Raw genomic sequence first — 17,151 nt, 5'->3', positions numbered from 1 at the left:
CGAGTGTATACCATTATGTAAACAAGTACAAAAAAAAATATGATGTTAGAAGAGCAGAACCATCACAATTTTCGATTTAACAAATTGTGGCATAAAACCCAGTAAAAACCAGTAAAGATGCCAGAAACTATGCAAGTGATTTTTGTAAGTCATTGGGACACTTCAACTCTGTATATATTCGCTATGGAGTCCTCATTATCCACAAAAAAGTAGCAAACAAAGATGATTTACTTGGGGGCTGGTTGGTCGAATTGCATTCCTGCATCAATGATCTCCAAATGAATTTGTTTGACCTGTTATTGGACATCACTTGCTCTCTAAAGGGTTTCGCAACAAATACGAAACTGTAATTCATGTTTGCTTTAGCTTCCTTCAACGTCAGCACTGATTGATAAAAAAGATTCATGATTTTTTCACCTTTAAAATAGCTGGACAAATTTATCACAAAATCAATTTAGCCCATCACAGACCCTTGAGGAGATTTTGAACCATATTCATATCCCAAATGTACCTTTTAGACCTTTAATACCTTTTAGATATATGTCCTGGCCGAGGTGGGTTGGTGCGCTGGATTCGGGATCCCTTGTCTGAGAGGACGCGGGTTCGAATCCCAGTGTACCAATTCTTCAGTTTGGGACGGGGGTCAGTGGCGAGACTCTGTAAGCTTAAGCCAGAGTCGACCCAGCTCTAAATGGGTACCTGGAGAAATCTGAGGAAGGTAAACAGGAAGGGTGTGCAAAGCACATGATGGCTGGCCCCCAACCCCCATTGCACTTCCTGGCTGAAGGGCCAAGAAACGGAGATCAGCACCGCCGGTACGGACTGTAAAGTCTAATTCTGTATCCTTTACTTTTTTCTTTTTTTTTTATAAAATGAAAATGAGATCACAGGAGAAAGGAATCACATTCTTTAAATGAATCCACGCTCGTTTTTACATAGGAAAAACAAAAACAACCATATAAAAACAACAAAAAAGAAAGACAGAAGGAGAAAGCCCTCTTCAGCCCCCCGAATGGTCTAATCGAAGAAAACGACTTTATCAAGGCAATTTGTGCAGCTCCCGGACACGCCTACCAATCTCCATCGTCCTAGCACGTTCAGAGCACCAAACTCGCCAAAGCACTGAACCCACCCCCTAACTCCCCCAAAGAGAGTAAATCCAATACCGTTACATCAATCCGTATTTACGACAATTTGCTTATTCTACCCACCAAGTTTCATCCCGATTTCTTACTCTAAGCGTTTCCAAGATTTCTGGTTTCCCTGTCCAACTCCTCCACATGTCAAGAGATCTGGCCTGGCTCTGAGACATGAGTTCCTTCTAAATATCAAATTTATCTGGTTACCCGTTCTTAAGTTAAAAATTCCTCAACTTTTTCAATTTTCCAAATCAACATCTCCCAGCTCCTCAAAAGTGAACATTTCCGTTCCAATTATGCCATCATGTATCTAGAACTTGTGCTTTATTCTTCCCATCAATTTTAATCTCCATCTCTCCACTCTAAGTGTTTTCCAAGATTTCTGTTTCCCCCTCCAGCCCCCTATGCCCCCGGATCCGATTCGAATTGAAAATGGAGCATTCGAGATATAAGGCCTTTCTATATGCCAAGTTTCATTAAGATCCGATCAACTATTCGTAAGATAAAGATACCTCAATTTTCACGTTTTCCAAGAATTCCGGATTCCTCATCCAGCTCCCCCCAATGTGGGGTTGGGATTCTCCCCGAATTAGATTTAAAATAAGAGCTCTAAAGCACAAAATCCTTCTAAATATCAAATTTCATTAAGATCTGATCACCCGTTCGTAAGTTACAAATATCTCATTTTTTATAATTTTCCGAATTACACGCTCCCCCCCAACTCCACCAAAGAGAGCGGATTATATCCGATTCTGTCAGTCACGTATCTTGGACATGTTTTATTCCTCCCACCAAGTTTCATCCTAATCTCTCCGCTTTAAGTGTGTTCCAAGATTTCCGCCCCCCCTCCAAATGACGCTCTATCCGGTAGGGATTTAAAATAAAAGATCTGAGTTACGAGGTCTTCTAAATATGAAAATTTCATTAAGATACGATCACTCCCTCGTAAGTTGAAATACCTCATTTTTTTAAAATTGTCTAATTTAGCCATCCCCCCTCCCGAATCCCCTAAATAGAGCAGATCCGTTTCCAGTTATGTCAATCATGTATCTAGGACCTCTGCTTATAATTCCCACCAAGTTTCATTCCGATCCCTCCACTCTAAACGTTTTCCAAGATTTAAGTCCCTCCCCCCAGCTCCCCTATATGTCACCGGATCCAGAGCGGATCGTTCATGTTGTGTCAGTCACGTATCTTGGACTTGTTTTTATTCTTTCCATCAAGTTTCACCCTGATCTATCCACTTTAAGTGTTTTCCTTGATTTCTGGTCCCCCCCAACTCCCTCCCCCTTAATGACTCTGGATCCGGTCGGGATTTAAAGTAAGAGATCTAAGTTACAAGGTCCTTGACCTCGTAAATATGAAATTTTATAAAGATCCGATCACTCATTCGTAAGTTAAAAATGCCTCATTTTTTCTAATTTTTCCGAATTAACCCTCCCCCCAGCTCCCCCAAACAGAGCAGATTCGTTCCGGTTACGTCAACCACGTCTCTAGGACTTCCACTTATTTTTCCCACCAAGTTTCATCCCGATCCTTCAACTCTAAGCGTTTTCCAAGATTTTTTGGTTTCCCCCTCCACTCTCCCCAATGACACCGGATCTGGTCTGAATTTAAATAAGAGCTCTGAATCACGATATCCTTCCAAACATCAAATTTCATTAAGATCTCATAACCCGTTCGTAAGTTAAAAATACTTCATTTTAAAAAAAATTCCGAATTAACCGGCCTTCCAACCCCCAGATGATAAAATCGGGAAAAGGACTATTTTTAATTCAATCTGGGTCCGGTCCCTGATCCACCTGCCAAATTTCATCGTCCTAGCTTACCTGGAAGTGCCTAAAGTAGCAAAACCGGGACCGACAGAATTTGCGATTGCTATATGTCACTTGGTTAATATATATAATAATATACCAAGTGCCATAAAAATCTTTGCCCCTTCAATTTTTGTATTTTAGTGCCATTGTTCTGCTTAAAATGAGATTTCTTTTTTCCAAGGAGACGATGTTATCTGTCACTCCCTGGTAGCCACCCCATAACACTTAATCTAGTATTGAAACAGGGGTGGAGCCTACGATTCAGTTGGAAAGGCTCAAAGTCAATGGGGGTTCTAACGAAGAAATTTGAAATATTGGCTGTATTTTTCCAGAAGGTAGTTTTAAGATTATAGAAAGGAAAATCATTCTGGGTCAAGCACAGCAGTCGGAGGAAGCGTGGTTCATACCCATCAATATTACATCCTCGATGTTCTTATGGACTTTTCCAGGATTTCTTAAATTTCAATGTAATTTGCTCTTTCTGACTTTTTTCAAACTTATAATAAAATCAAGCTCTTGCGCAATGTCACAGTCCAAAAATAAGTGTTTGACTATTTTCTTCTAAATTTGCTGAAATTCTGAAGAAAATATCCTTTTTAGAAATTGTGCAAGCCTAAGTCCATTTGTTGTCGAGTAAAGAACGAATGTTCAAACACAAGGAAATGAAAATGTTTTCAGCAAAAATTCAATTCCGGTGATCCAAACAGGAGATTGTCCTAACAGGCGGAAAATCAGCTTCTTGTTATCATACCATGAAAGGATAAAAAATAAAGATAGAACTAAGAGTGAAAGAGAGAGAGAGAGAGAGAGAGAGGAGAGAGAGAGAGAGAGAGAGAGAGAGAGAGAGAGAGAGAGAGAGAGAGAGAGAGAGAGAGAGAGAGAGAGAGAGAGAGAGAGAGAGAGAGAGAGAGAGAGAGAGAGAAGAGAGAGAGAGAGAGAGAGAGAGAGAGAGAGAGAGAGGAGAGAGAGAGAGAGAGAGAGAGAGAGAGAGAGAGAGAAAGAGAGAGAGAGAGAGAGAGAGAGAGAGAGAGAGAGAGAGAGAGAGAGAGTTGAAGCACGGGGTATATATTGAGATTATTATAGATTGAACGAGCTTTAACATAAATGTGCTATTTTGCGCACATTTAAAAGACAATAAGAAATGAGATTTTTTCTGCAAACAAAACATTAGAGGATGATTTTGGTTTTAAATATTCTAAATCAATTATCAAGACTTATTAAAGATCTTCAAAAAGCTTTAAATAACAGAAAATATCCACAATTGTAGCGAAGATGCTTCTGTCTTTGCCACTACAATTCGAACATTGTGTCGTTTTTGTTATTTCACTTGCAACAGTATCGATACTGCAATGCTGAAATGATTTAGAAACATAAAAAATGTTAAAAGTTTTATATAATGGGTTGTATATACAATAGGTACAGAATGCGTTGAAATACTTGCATGCAATTCTGAAACATACAAAATATGCTCAAACTTCTAAGTAATGTAGCAGGCAAGGCAAGACCTAACGGAAGTCGAATACTGACTCAGGTGACAAGTTAGGAACACAAATTCTCTCAGTATGATGATATTGGGCTGGTCTCGAGGCAAAGACTGCCAATCCTTCTAAGAAACAGAATTTTGACAGGAGCGGCCGATCAGTTACTAAATTAGCGACAATAACTGTACAATAGCTACTAAACAATGAAACCAAATCTCGATTTCAAGCCTTGTCCAATTCGGCTAAAACCGGAGTCAAGTCATGACCTTAGACGCTCTAAGCGCTCTCTCGCCGTCTCCAGTTTTTGTTTCACAAATCTATTATATCTCTATCAATTATAGTATAAAAGATTGGATATCTGTCTTTTTGAAATGAGTAACATGACCCAAGACGCTCCAAAGCAATGGCTCCCAGCTATTTCTTAGATTCGCACTTCTTTGGATCTTATAACAAAATGTTGACTCTATTTACCCTTAGGAATAGAATGTAAGATTTTCACTAAATATTCCTTTGCTCACGTACTTATCATAAGAGGCAACCATGTGTAAATCGTTTCAAAATCATCCAAAGTACTTTCAAACATAATCCTAATTCTGAACGACACAATCTAAAGCGCAGCCTTGAGTTCGAAGCTCGATTCAACCCGAACTCTTGACCAAGTTTGAGCCAAGTTTGTAATTTTAAACCTTTAATACAATTTTAAGCATTATGAATTAGACAGATTTAAAATCAAGCTGTTTTTTTTTTCAAATAATTACCAATAGTACTACTCGTTTAGAGAACCCGGACAATAGAATTGCCAAGTTTTTAATGGTAATATAATTAAGCGTGCGATCTTATCTGCTTATTAAATAAATTTCATTTATTTATTTCATCTATAAATGACTTATTAAATTAATTTAATAAAACGTTACTCAAAAAATAAATTTTATATGTATTAACTTTAATAACTTCAATAAGTCAAATATAATTAACATTTTAAGGAATAAATATCAGCATGTGTATATTAAACTGACAACACACATTCATTTGTTGTTTATTTTTTTCAGTAAAGTGCAAACTTTGTTCTAGCCCTGGGAAAGCATAAGACTTTCTAGCCCTACTTATGCTAATTTCTGGTCATTTTGAGTTTGACTCGGTTATTTATTGTAATTTCTGTTCGTTTGGGTTTCATTTATTTATCAAGCTGATTTGGGGTAGTTTTACGCTAGGTATATTATTTTATTCTATTTTTGCACATTTTCGGTCTAATGGAGTTCTTTACTTTTCTTTGAAAAACTTGTTTTGTGGAAAAAGTTTCTTTTAAATAATAATGTAAAGGGGCTATCAGGGAGAGAGATTAGTGATTAGTACCAAGGGGGGGGAGAGGGCATCAAATAAAGCTAATTAGAAAAAGAAACGACTAAAATCAATTCGAATGATGCACTTTTGGTGCCTAAATACCTACTTTATTTGTCTCAATCTTACCATAAACATGATATCAAACAATTCGTGTTAACGAACTGCAAGTAAGGAGCGACACGGCTCAATAGTAACCGAAACTCTAAAAATAGAATGTTGATATGAATAGATATTTAAAAGAATCGACTTATTATGCTTATTACAAATATTTAAGATTCATTAAGCTTAATGTTTGGAAATTTTTTATAATTTACTTACCTTTAACTAATTATTTGCTAAAACTTGTTCATTTTGGGTTAAAAACTTGAAGATAAACTTATTATCTTGATTGTAAAATACACTGCTGTCAATAAATTATTATTTCAAATGACATCAGCTGTTATAATTGATTACACAAATCACTATTTCAATAAAGCCTGTAAAATATGTACCTCGGGATAGTATAGTGGATATGTCTCTGCCGGCAGAATTATGACGTTCAGGTTCGTAACCTGCTATACCGAGGAAGATGTTTTTCATTTCTATCTATCGATAATTTTTTTTTTTTTTTTTTGCATCAAACTTTGTTAAACTTAGAAAGAACAATTTTAAGTAACAATCATGCGATATTGTTAGGAAAATTAGAAAGATAAATATATTATATTAGTAATTAATTAGTAATAAATAAATATTATTAAATTAGTATATATATGTATATTTATGTATATAAATATATTAAATTAGTAATAAATATATTATATTAGTATAATATATTAGTAAGATAAAAAATAGCCGGAAACCTCAAAAGTGACCGTAACTAAAAGAAACAGAGTCTTACTAACAATGAACATATCAAAGAATCAAATATTGATGGTTATGTAATATATATGTATATATATATATATATATATATATATATATATATATATATATATATATTATATATATATATATATATATATATATAAATATATATATATATATATATATATATATTTATATATATATATATATATATATATATATATATATATATATATACTAGCTGTTGGGGTGGCGATTCGCGCCACCCCAACACCTAGTTGGTGGGGACGCTTCGCGCCCCCCCAAGCCCCCCGCGCGCGTAAGTCGTTACGCGCCATATTAGTTACGCGCCATTGTAGTTGTGTCCCTATGTCCCACCTGTGAATATAGATATATATATATATATATATATATATATATATATATATATATATATATATATATATATATATATATGTTTTTAACTACGTAAAACTTGCGAATATACAACATTCTTTGCTGTCCCATTGTCTGTGCATATAATAGATTGTCAGGTTTACCGACTCTTGAACATGCAACATATAATGGTCCATGGGAAAACAATCCGTATTCAGATCTATACCTCATGATTCTAATGATTGCCCTTGAGCTTTGTTGATGGTGATTGCTAATCGACCATTCCCTGAGTCGCCATCGTCATTTATATATCCCCCTGTGCACCTCGGCGTCCCCTTTGTAGTTATGTCCCTGTGTCCCATATTCCCTCATTCCCGTCATTTATATTCCCTGTGTCCCGGTCGTCATTTGTGTCCCGGTGTCCCAGTCTGTGATTTCTCTTTGAGTGTCCCGGGCGTCATTTATATTCCTTGTGTCCCGGTGTCCCGGTCGTCATTTATATCCCCCTGTGCCCCCCGGCGTCCCCGTTGTAGTTGTGTCATTTATATAGAAATAGTAGATAGACTAGCTACAATCAATAGATTAGAATTCTAGAACCATATGCAAGACGTCACATACGAACTAGTGCTATTCTATTGATTCTATTAGAATCAAACAGAAAGTTTGATTCTAGATTCAAATAGATTTGAATCTATTTATTGAATAGTGAAAAAGTCTTTTCTAAAATGACGTCTTGCATATGACTCATAGAAATAGTAGATAGACTAGCTAGAATCAAACTTTCACTGTTCTATCTACTATTGATTCTAGCTGGTCTAGAATCAATAGATTAGAATTCTAGAACCATATGCAAGACGTCACATACGAACTAGTGCTATTCTATTGATTCTATTAGAACCAAACAGAAAGTTTGATTCTAGATTCAAATAGATTTGAATCTATTTATTGAATAGTGAAAAAGTCTTTTCTAAAATGACGTCTTGCATTTGACTCATAGAAATAGTAGATAGACTAGCTAGAATCAATAGATTAGAATTCTAGAACCATATGCAAGACGTCACATACGAACTAGTGCTATTCTATTGATTCTATTAGAATCAAACAGAAAGTTTGATTCTAGATTCAAATAGATTTGAATCTATTTATTGAATAGTGAAAAAGTCTTTTCTAAAATGACGTCTTGCATATGACTCATAGAAATAGTAGATAGACTAGCTAGAATCAAACTTTCACTGTTCTATCTACTATTGATTCTAGCTGGTCTAGAATCAATAGATTAGAATTCTAGAACCATATGCAAGACGTCACATACGAACTAGTGCTATTCTATTGATTCTATTAGAATCAAACAGAAAGTTTGATTCTAGATTCAAATAGATTTGAATCTATTTATTGAATAGTGAAAAAGTCTTTTCTAAAATGACGTCTTGCATATGACTCATAGAAATAGTAGATAGACTAGCTAGAATCAATAGATTAGAATTCTAGAACCATATGCAAGACGTCACATACGAACTAGTGGTATTCTATTGATTCTATTAGAATCAAACAGAAAGTTTGATTCTAGATTCAAATAGATATGAATCTATTTATTGAATAGTGAAAAAGTCTTTTCTAAAATGACGTCTTGCATATGACTCATAGAAATAGTAGATAGACTAGCTAGAATCAAACTTTCACTGTTCTATCTACTATTGATTCTAGCTGGTCTAGAATCAATAGATTAGAATTCTAGAACCATATGCAAGACGTCACATACGAACTAGTGCTATTCTATTGATTCTATTAGAATCAAACAGAAAGTTTGATTCTAGATTCAAATAGATTTGAATCTATTTATTGAATAGTGAAAAGTCTTTTCTAAAATGACGTCTTGCATATGACTCATAGAAATAGTAGATAGACTAGCTAGAATCAAACTTTCACTGTTCTATCTACTATTGATTCTAGCTGGTCTAGAATCAATAGATTAGAATTCTAGAACCATATGCAAGACGTCACATACGAACTAGTGCTATTCTATTGATTCTATTAGAATCAAACAGAAGTTTGATTCTAGATTCAAATAGATTTGAATCTATTTATTGAATAGTGAAAAAGTCTTTTCTAAAATGACGTCTTGCATATGACTCATAGAAATAGTAGATAGACTAGCTAGAATCAATAGATTAGAATTCTAGAACCATATGCAAGACGTCACATACGAACTAGTGGTATTCTATTGATTCTATTAGAATCAAACAGAAAGTTTGATTCTAGATTCAAATAGATTTGAATCTATTTATTGAATAGTGAAAAAGTCTTTTCTAAAATGACGTCTTGCATATGACTCATAGAAATAGTAGATAGACTAGCTAGAATCAAACTTTCACTGTTCTATCTACTATTGATTCTAGCTGGTCTAGAATCAATCGATTAGAATTCTAGAACCATATGCAAGACGTCACATACGAACTAGTGCTATTCTATTGATTCTATTAGAATCAAACAGAAAGTTTGATTCTAGATTCAAATAGATTTGAATCTATTTATTGAATAGTGAAAAAGTCTTTTCTAAAATGACGTCTTGCATTTGACTCATAGAAATAGTAGATAGACCTGCTAGAATTAATAGATTAGAATTCTAGAACCATATGCAAGACGTCACATACGAACTAGTGCTATTCTATTCATTCTATTAGAATCAAACAGAAAGTTTGATTCTAGATTCAAATAGATTTGAATCTATTTATTGAATAGTGAAGAAGTCTTTTCTAAAATGACGTCTTGCATATGACTCATAGAAATAGTAGATAGACTAGCTAGAATCAAACTTTCACTGTTCTATCTACTATTGATTCTAGCTGGTCTAGAATCAATAGGTTAGAATTCTAGAACCATATGCAAGACTTCACATACGAACTAGTGCTATTCTATTGATTCTATTAGAATCAAACAGAAAGTTTGATTCTAGATTCAAATAGATTTGAATCTATTTATTGAATAGTGAAAAAGTCTTTTCTAAAATGACGTCTTGCATATGACTCATAGAAATAGTAGATAGACTAGCTACAATCAATAGATTAGAATTCTAGAACCATATGCAAGACGTCACATACGAACTAGTGCTATTCTATTGATTCTATTAGAATCAAACAGAAAGTTTGATTCTAGATTCAAATAGATTTGAATCTATTTATTGAATAGTGAAAAAGTCTTTTCTAAAATGATGTCTTGCATATGACTCATAGAAATAGTAGATAGACTAGCTAGAATCAAACTTTCACTGTTCTATCTACTATTGATTCTAGCTGGTCTAGAATCAATAGATTAGAATTCTAGAACCATATGCAAGACGTCACATACGAACTAGTGCTATTCTTTTGATTCTATTAGAATCAAACAGAAAGTTTGATTCTAGATTCAAATAGATTTGAATCTATTTATTGAATAGTGAAAAAGTCTTTTCTAAAATGACGTCTTGCATTTGACTCATAGAAATAGTAGATAGACTAGCTAGAATCAATAGATTAGAATTCTAGAACCATATGCAAGACGTCACATACGAACTAGTGCTATTCTATTGATTCTATTAGAATCAAACAGAAAGTTTGATTCTAGATTCAAATAGATTTGAATCTATTTATTGAATAGTGAAAAAGTCTTTTCTAAAATGACGTCTTGCATATGACTCATAGAAATAGTAGATAGACTAGCTAGAATCAAACTTTCACTGTTCTATCTACTATTGATTCTAGCTGGTCTAGAATCAATAGATTAGAATTCTAGAACCATATGCAAGACGTCACATACGAACTAGTGCTATTCTATTGATTCTATTAGAATCAAACAGAAAGTTTGATTCTAGATTCAAATAGATTTGAATCTATTTATTGAATAGTGAAAAAGTCTTTTCTAAAATGACGTCTTGCATATGACTCATAGAAATAGTAGATAGACTAGCTAGAATCAATAGATTAGAATTCTAGAACATATGCAAGACGTCACATACGAACTAGTGGTATTCTATTGATTCTATTAGAATCAAACAGAAAGTTTGATTCTAGATTCAAATAGATTTGAATCTATTTATTGAATAGTGAAAAAGTCTTTTCTAAAATGAAGTCTTGCATATGACTCATAAGACTAGCTAGAATCAAACTTTCACTGTTCTATCTACTATTGATTCTAGCTGGTCTAGAATCAATAATTAGAATTTTAGAACCATATGCAAGACGTCACATACGAACTAGTGCTATTCTATTGATTCTATTAGAATCAAACAGAAAGTTTGATTCTAGATTCAAATAGATTTGAATCTATTTATTGAATAGTGAAAAGTCTTTTCTAAAATGACGTCTTGCATATGACTCATAGAAATAGTAGATAGACTAGCTAGAATCAATAGATTAGAATTCTAGAACCATATGCAAGACGTCACACACGAACTAGTGCTATTCTATTGATTCTATTAGAATCAAACAGAAAGTTTGATTCTAGATTCAAATAGATTTGAATCTATTTATTGAATAGTGAAAAAGTCTTTTCTAAAATGACGTCTTGCATATGACTCATAGAAATAGTAGATAGACTAGCTAGAATCAAACTTTCACTGTTCTATCTACTATTGATTCTAGCTGGTCTAGAATCAATAGATTAGAATTCTAGAACCATATGCAAGACGTCACATACGAACTAGTGCTATTCTATTGATTCTATTAGAATCAAACAGAAAGTTTGATTCTAGATTCAAATAGATTTGAATCTATTTATTGAATAGTGAAAAAGTCTTTTCTAAAATGACGTCTTGCATTTGACTCATAGAAATAGTAGATAGACTAGCTAGAATCAATAGATTAGAATTCTAGAACCATATGCAAGACGTCACATACGAACTAGTGCTATTCTATTGATTCTATTAGAATCAAACAGAAAGTTTGATTCTAGATTCAAATAGATTTGAATCTATTTATTGAATAGTGAAAAAGTCTTTTCTAAAATGACGTCTTGCATATGACTCATAGGAATAGTAGATAGACCAGCTAGAATCAATAGATTAGAATTCTAGAACCATATGCAAGACGTCACATACGAACTAGTGCTATTCTATTGATTCTATTAGAATCAAACAGAAAGTTTGATTCTAGATTCAAATAGATTTGAATCTATTTATTGAATAGTGAAAAAGTCTTTTCTAAAATGACGTCTTGCATATGACTCATAGAAATAGTAGATAGACTAGCTAGAATCAAACTTTCATTTTACGTCATTTCAAACGTCATTTAGAAAAGACTTTTTCACTATTCAATAAATAGATTCAAATCTATTTGAATCTAGAATCAAACTTTCTGTTTGATTCTAATAGAATCAATAGAATAGCACTAGTTCGTATGTGACGTCTTGCATATGGTTCTAGAATTCTAATCTATTGATTCTAGCTAGTCTATCTACTATTTCTATGAGTCAAATGCAAGACGTCATTTTAGAAAAGACTTTTTCGCTATTCAATAAATAGATTCAAATCTATTTGAATCTAGAATCAAACTTTCTGTTTGATTCTAATAGAATCAATAGAATAGCACTAGTTCGTATGTGACGTCTTGCATATGGTTCTAGAATTCTAATCTATTGATTCTAGACCAGCTAGAATCAATAGTAGATAGAACAGTGAAAGTTTGATTCTAGCTAGTCTATCTACTATTTCTATGAGTCATATGCAAGACGTCATTTTAGAAAAGACTTTTTCACTATTCAATAAATAGATTCAAATCTATTTGAATCTAGAATCAAACTTTCTGTTTGATTCTAATAGAATCAATAGAATAGCACTAGTTCGTGTGTGACGTCTTGCATATGGTTCTAGAATTCTAATCTATTGATTCTAGCTAGTCTATCTACTATTTCTATGAGTCATATGCAAGACGTCATTTTAGAAAAGACTTTTCACTATTCAATAAATAGATTCAAATCTATTTGAATCTAGAATCAAACTTTCTGTTTGATTCTAATAGAATCAATAGAATAGCACTAGTTCGTATGTGACGTCTTGCATATGGTTCTAAAATTCTAATCTATTGATTCTAGACCAGCTAGAATCAATAGTAGATAGAACAGTGAAAGTTTGATTCTAGGTAGTCTATCTACTATTTCTATGAGTCATATGCAAGACTTCATTTTAGAAAAGACTTTTTCACTATTCAATAAATAGATTCAAATCTATTTGAATCTAGAATCAAACTTTCTGTTTGATTCTAATAGAATCAATAGAATACCACTAGTTCGTATGTGACGTCTTGCATATGGTTCTAGAATTCTAATCTATTGATTCTAGACCAGCTAGAATCAATAGTAGATAGAACAGTGAAAGTTTGATTCTAGCTAGTCTATCTACTATTTCTATGAGTCATATGCAAGACGTCATTTTAGAAAAGACTTTTTCACTATTCAATAAATAGATTCAAATCTATTTGAATCTAGAATCAAACTTTCTGTTTGATTCTAATAGAATCAATAGAATAGCACTAGTTCGTATGTGACGTCTTGCATATGGTTCTAGAATTCTAATCTATTGATTCTAGACCAGCTAGAATCAATAGTAGATAGAACAGTGAAAGTTTGATTTTAGCTAGTCTATCTACTATTTCTATGAGTCATATGCAAGACGTCATTTTAGAAAAGACTTTTTCACTATTCAATAAATAGATTCAAATGTATTTGAATCTAGAATCAAACTTTCTGTTTGATTCTAATAGAATCAATAGAATAGCACTAGTTCGTATGTGACGTCTTGCATATGGTTCTAGAATTCTAATCTATTGATTCTAGCTAGTCTATCTACTATTTCTATGAGTCAAATGCAAGACGTCATTTTAGAAAAGACTTTTTCACTATTCAATAAATAGATTCAAATCTATTTGAATCTAGAATCAAACTTTCTGTTTGATTCTAATAGAATCAATAGAATAGCACTAGTTCGTATGTGACGTCTTGCATATGGTTCTAGAATTCTAATCTATTGATTCTAGACCAGCTAGAATCAATAGTAGATAGAACAGTGAAAGTTTGATTCTAGCTAGTCTATCTACTATTTCTATGAGTCATATGCAAGACGTCATTTTAGAAAAGACTTTTTCACTATTCAATAAATAGATTCAAATCTATTTGAATCTAGAATCAAACTTTCTGTTTGATTCTAATAGAATCAATAGAATAGCACTAGTTCGTATGTGACGTCTTGCATATGGTTCTAGAATTCTAATCTATTGATTCTAGCTAGTCTATCTACTATTTCTATGAGTCATATGCAAGACCTCATTTTAGAAAAGACTTTTTCACTATTCAATAAATAGATTCAAATCTATTTGAATCTAGAATCAAACTTTCTGTTTGATTCTAATAGAATCAATAGAATAGCACTAGTTCGTATGTGACGTCTTGCATATGGTTCTAGAATTCTAATCTATTGATTCTAGCTAGTCTATCTACTATTTCTATGAGTCAAATGCAAGACGTCATTTTAGAAAAGACTTTTTCACTATTCAATAAATAGATTCAAATCTATTTGAATCTAGAATCAAACTTTCTGTTTGATTCTAATAGAATCAATAGAATAGCACTAGTTCGTATGTGACGTCTTGCATATGGTTCTAGAATTCTAATCTATTGATTCTAGACCAGCTAGAATCAATAGTAGATAGAACAGTGAAAGTTTGATTCTAGCTAGTCTATCTACTATTTCTATGAGTCATATGCAAGACATCATTTTAGAAAAGACTTTTTCACTATTCAATAAATAGATTCAAATCTATTTGAATCTAGAATCAAACTTTCTGTTTGATTCTAATAGAATCAATAGAATAGCACTAGTTCGTATGTGACGTCTTGCATATGGTTCTAGAATTCTAATCTATTGATTGTAGCTAGTCTATCTACTATTTCTATGAGTCATATGCAAGACGTCATTTTAGAAAAGACTTTTTCACTATTCAATAAATAGATTCAAATCTATTTGAATCTAGAATCAAACTTTCTGTTTGATTCTAATAGAATCAATAGAATAGCACTAGTTCGTATGTGACGTCTTGCATATGGTTCTAGAATTCTAATCTATTGATTCTAGACCAGCTAGAATCAATAGTAGATAGAACAGTGAAAGTTTGATTCTAGCTAGTCTATCTACTATTTCTATGAGTCATATGCAAGACGTCATTTTAGAAAAACTTTTTCACTATTCAATAAATAGATTCAAATCTATTTGAATCTAGAATCAAACTTTCTGTTTGATTCTAATAGAATCAATAGAATAGCACTAGTTCGTATGTGACGTCTTGCATATGGTTCTAGAATTCTAATCTATTGATTTTAGCTAGTCTATCTACTATTTCTATGAGTCATATGCAAGACCTCATTTTAGAAAAGACTTTTTCACTATTCAATAAATAGATTCAAATCTATTTGAATCTAGAATCAAACTTTCTGTTTGATTCTAATAGAATCAATAGAATAGCACTAGTTCGTATGTGACGTCTTGCATATGGTTCTAGAATTCTAATCTATTGATTCTAGCTAGTCTATCTACTATTTCTATGAGTCAAATGCAAGACGTCATTTTAGAAAAGACTTTTTCACTATTCAATAAATAGATTCAAATCTATTTGAATCTAGAATCAAACTTTCTGTGTGATTCTAATAGAATCAATAGAATAGCACTAGTTCGTATGTGACGTCATGCATATGGTTCTAGAATTCTAATCTATTGATTCTAGACCAGCTAGAATCAATAGTAGATAGAACAGTGAAAGTTTGATTCTAGCTAGTCTATCTACTATTTCTATGAGTCATATGCAAGACGTCTTTTTAGAAAAGACTTTTTCACTATTAGATAAATAGATTCAAATCTATTTGAATCTAGAATCAAACTTTCTGTTTGATTCTAATAGAATCAATAGAATAGCACTAGTTCGTATGTGACGTCTTGCATATGGTTCTAGAATTCTAATCTATTGATTCTAGACCAGCTAGAATCAATAGTAGATAGAACAGTGAAAGTTTGATTCTAGCTAGTCTATCTACTATTTCTATGAGTCATATGCAAGACGTCATTTTAGAAAAGACTTTTTCACTATTCAATAAATAGATTCAAATCTATTTGAATCTAGAATCAAACTTTCTGTTTGATTCTAATAGAATCAATAGAATACCACTAGTTCGTATGTGACGTCTTGCATATGGTTTTAGAATTCTAATCTATTGATTCTAGCTAGTCTATCTACTATTTCTATGAGTCATATGCAAGACGTCATTTTAGAAAAGACTTTTTCACTATTCAATAAATAGATTCAAATCTATTTGAATCTAGAATCAAACTTTATGTTTGATTCTAATAGAATCAATAGAATAGCACTAGTTCGTATGTGACGTCTTGCATATGGTTCTAGAATTCTAATCTATTGATTCTAGACCAGCTAGAATCAATAGTAGATAGAACAGTGAAAGTTTGATTCTAGCTAGTCTATCTACTATTTCTATGAGTCATATGCAAGACGTCATTTTAGAAAAGACTTTTTCACTATTCAATAAATAGATTCAAATCTATTTTGAATCTAGAATCAAACTTTCTGTTTGATTCTAATAGAATCAATAGAATAGCACTAGTTCGTATGTGACGTCTTGCATATGGTTCTAGAATTCTAATCTATTGATTGTAGCTAGTCTATCTACTATTTCTATGAGTCATATGCAAGACGTCATTTTAGAAAAGACTTTTTCACTATTCAATAAATAGATTCAAATCTATTTGAATCTAGAATCAAACTTTCTGTTTGATTCTAATAGAATCAATAGAATAGCACTAGTTCGTATGTGACGTCTTGCATATGGTTCTAGAATTCTAATCTATTGATTCTAGACCAGCTAGTATCAATAGTAGATAGAACAGTGAAAGTTTGATTCTAGCTAGTCTATCTACTATTTCTATGAGTCATATGCAAGACGTCATTTTAGAAAAGACTTTTTCACTATTCAATAAATAGATTCAAATCTATTTGAATCTAGAATCAAACTTTCTGTTTGATTCTAATGGAATCAATAGAATAGCACTAGTTCGTATGTGACGTCTTGCATATGGTTCTAGAATTCTAATCTATTGATTCTAGCTAGTCTATCTACTATTTCTAT

The sequence above is a fragment of the Artemia franciscana genome, chromosome 13 (assembly GCF_032884065.1).
Source record: "Artemia franciscana chromosome 13, ASM3288406v1, whole genome shotgun sequence".
Lineage (NCBI taxonomy): Eukaryota > Metazoa > Arthropoda > Branchiopoda > Anostraca > Artemiidae > Artemia > Artemia franciscana.
Note: the sequence above shows the minus strand (reverse complement) of the source record.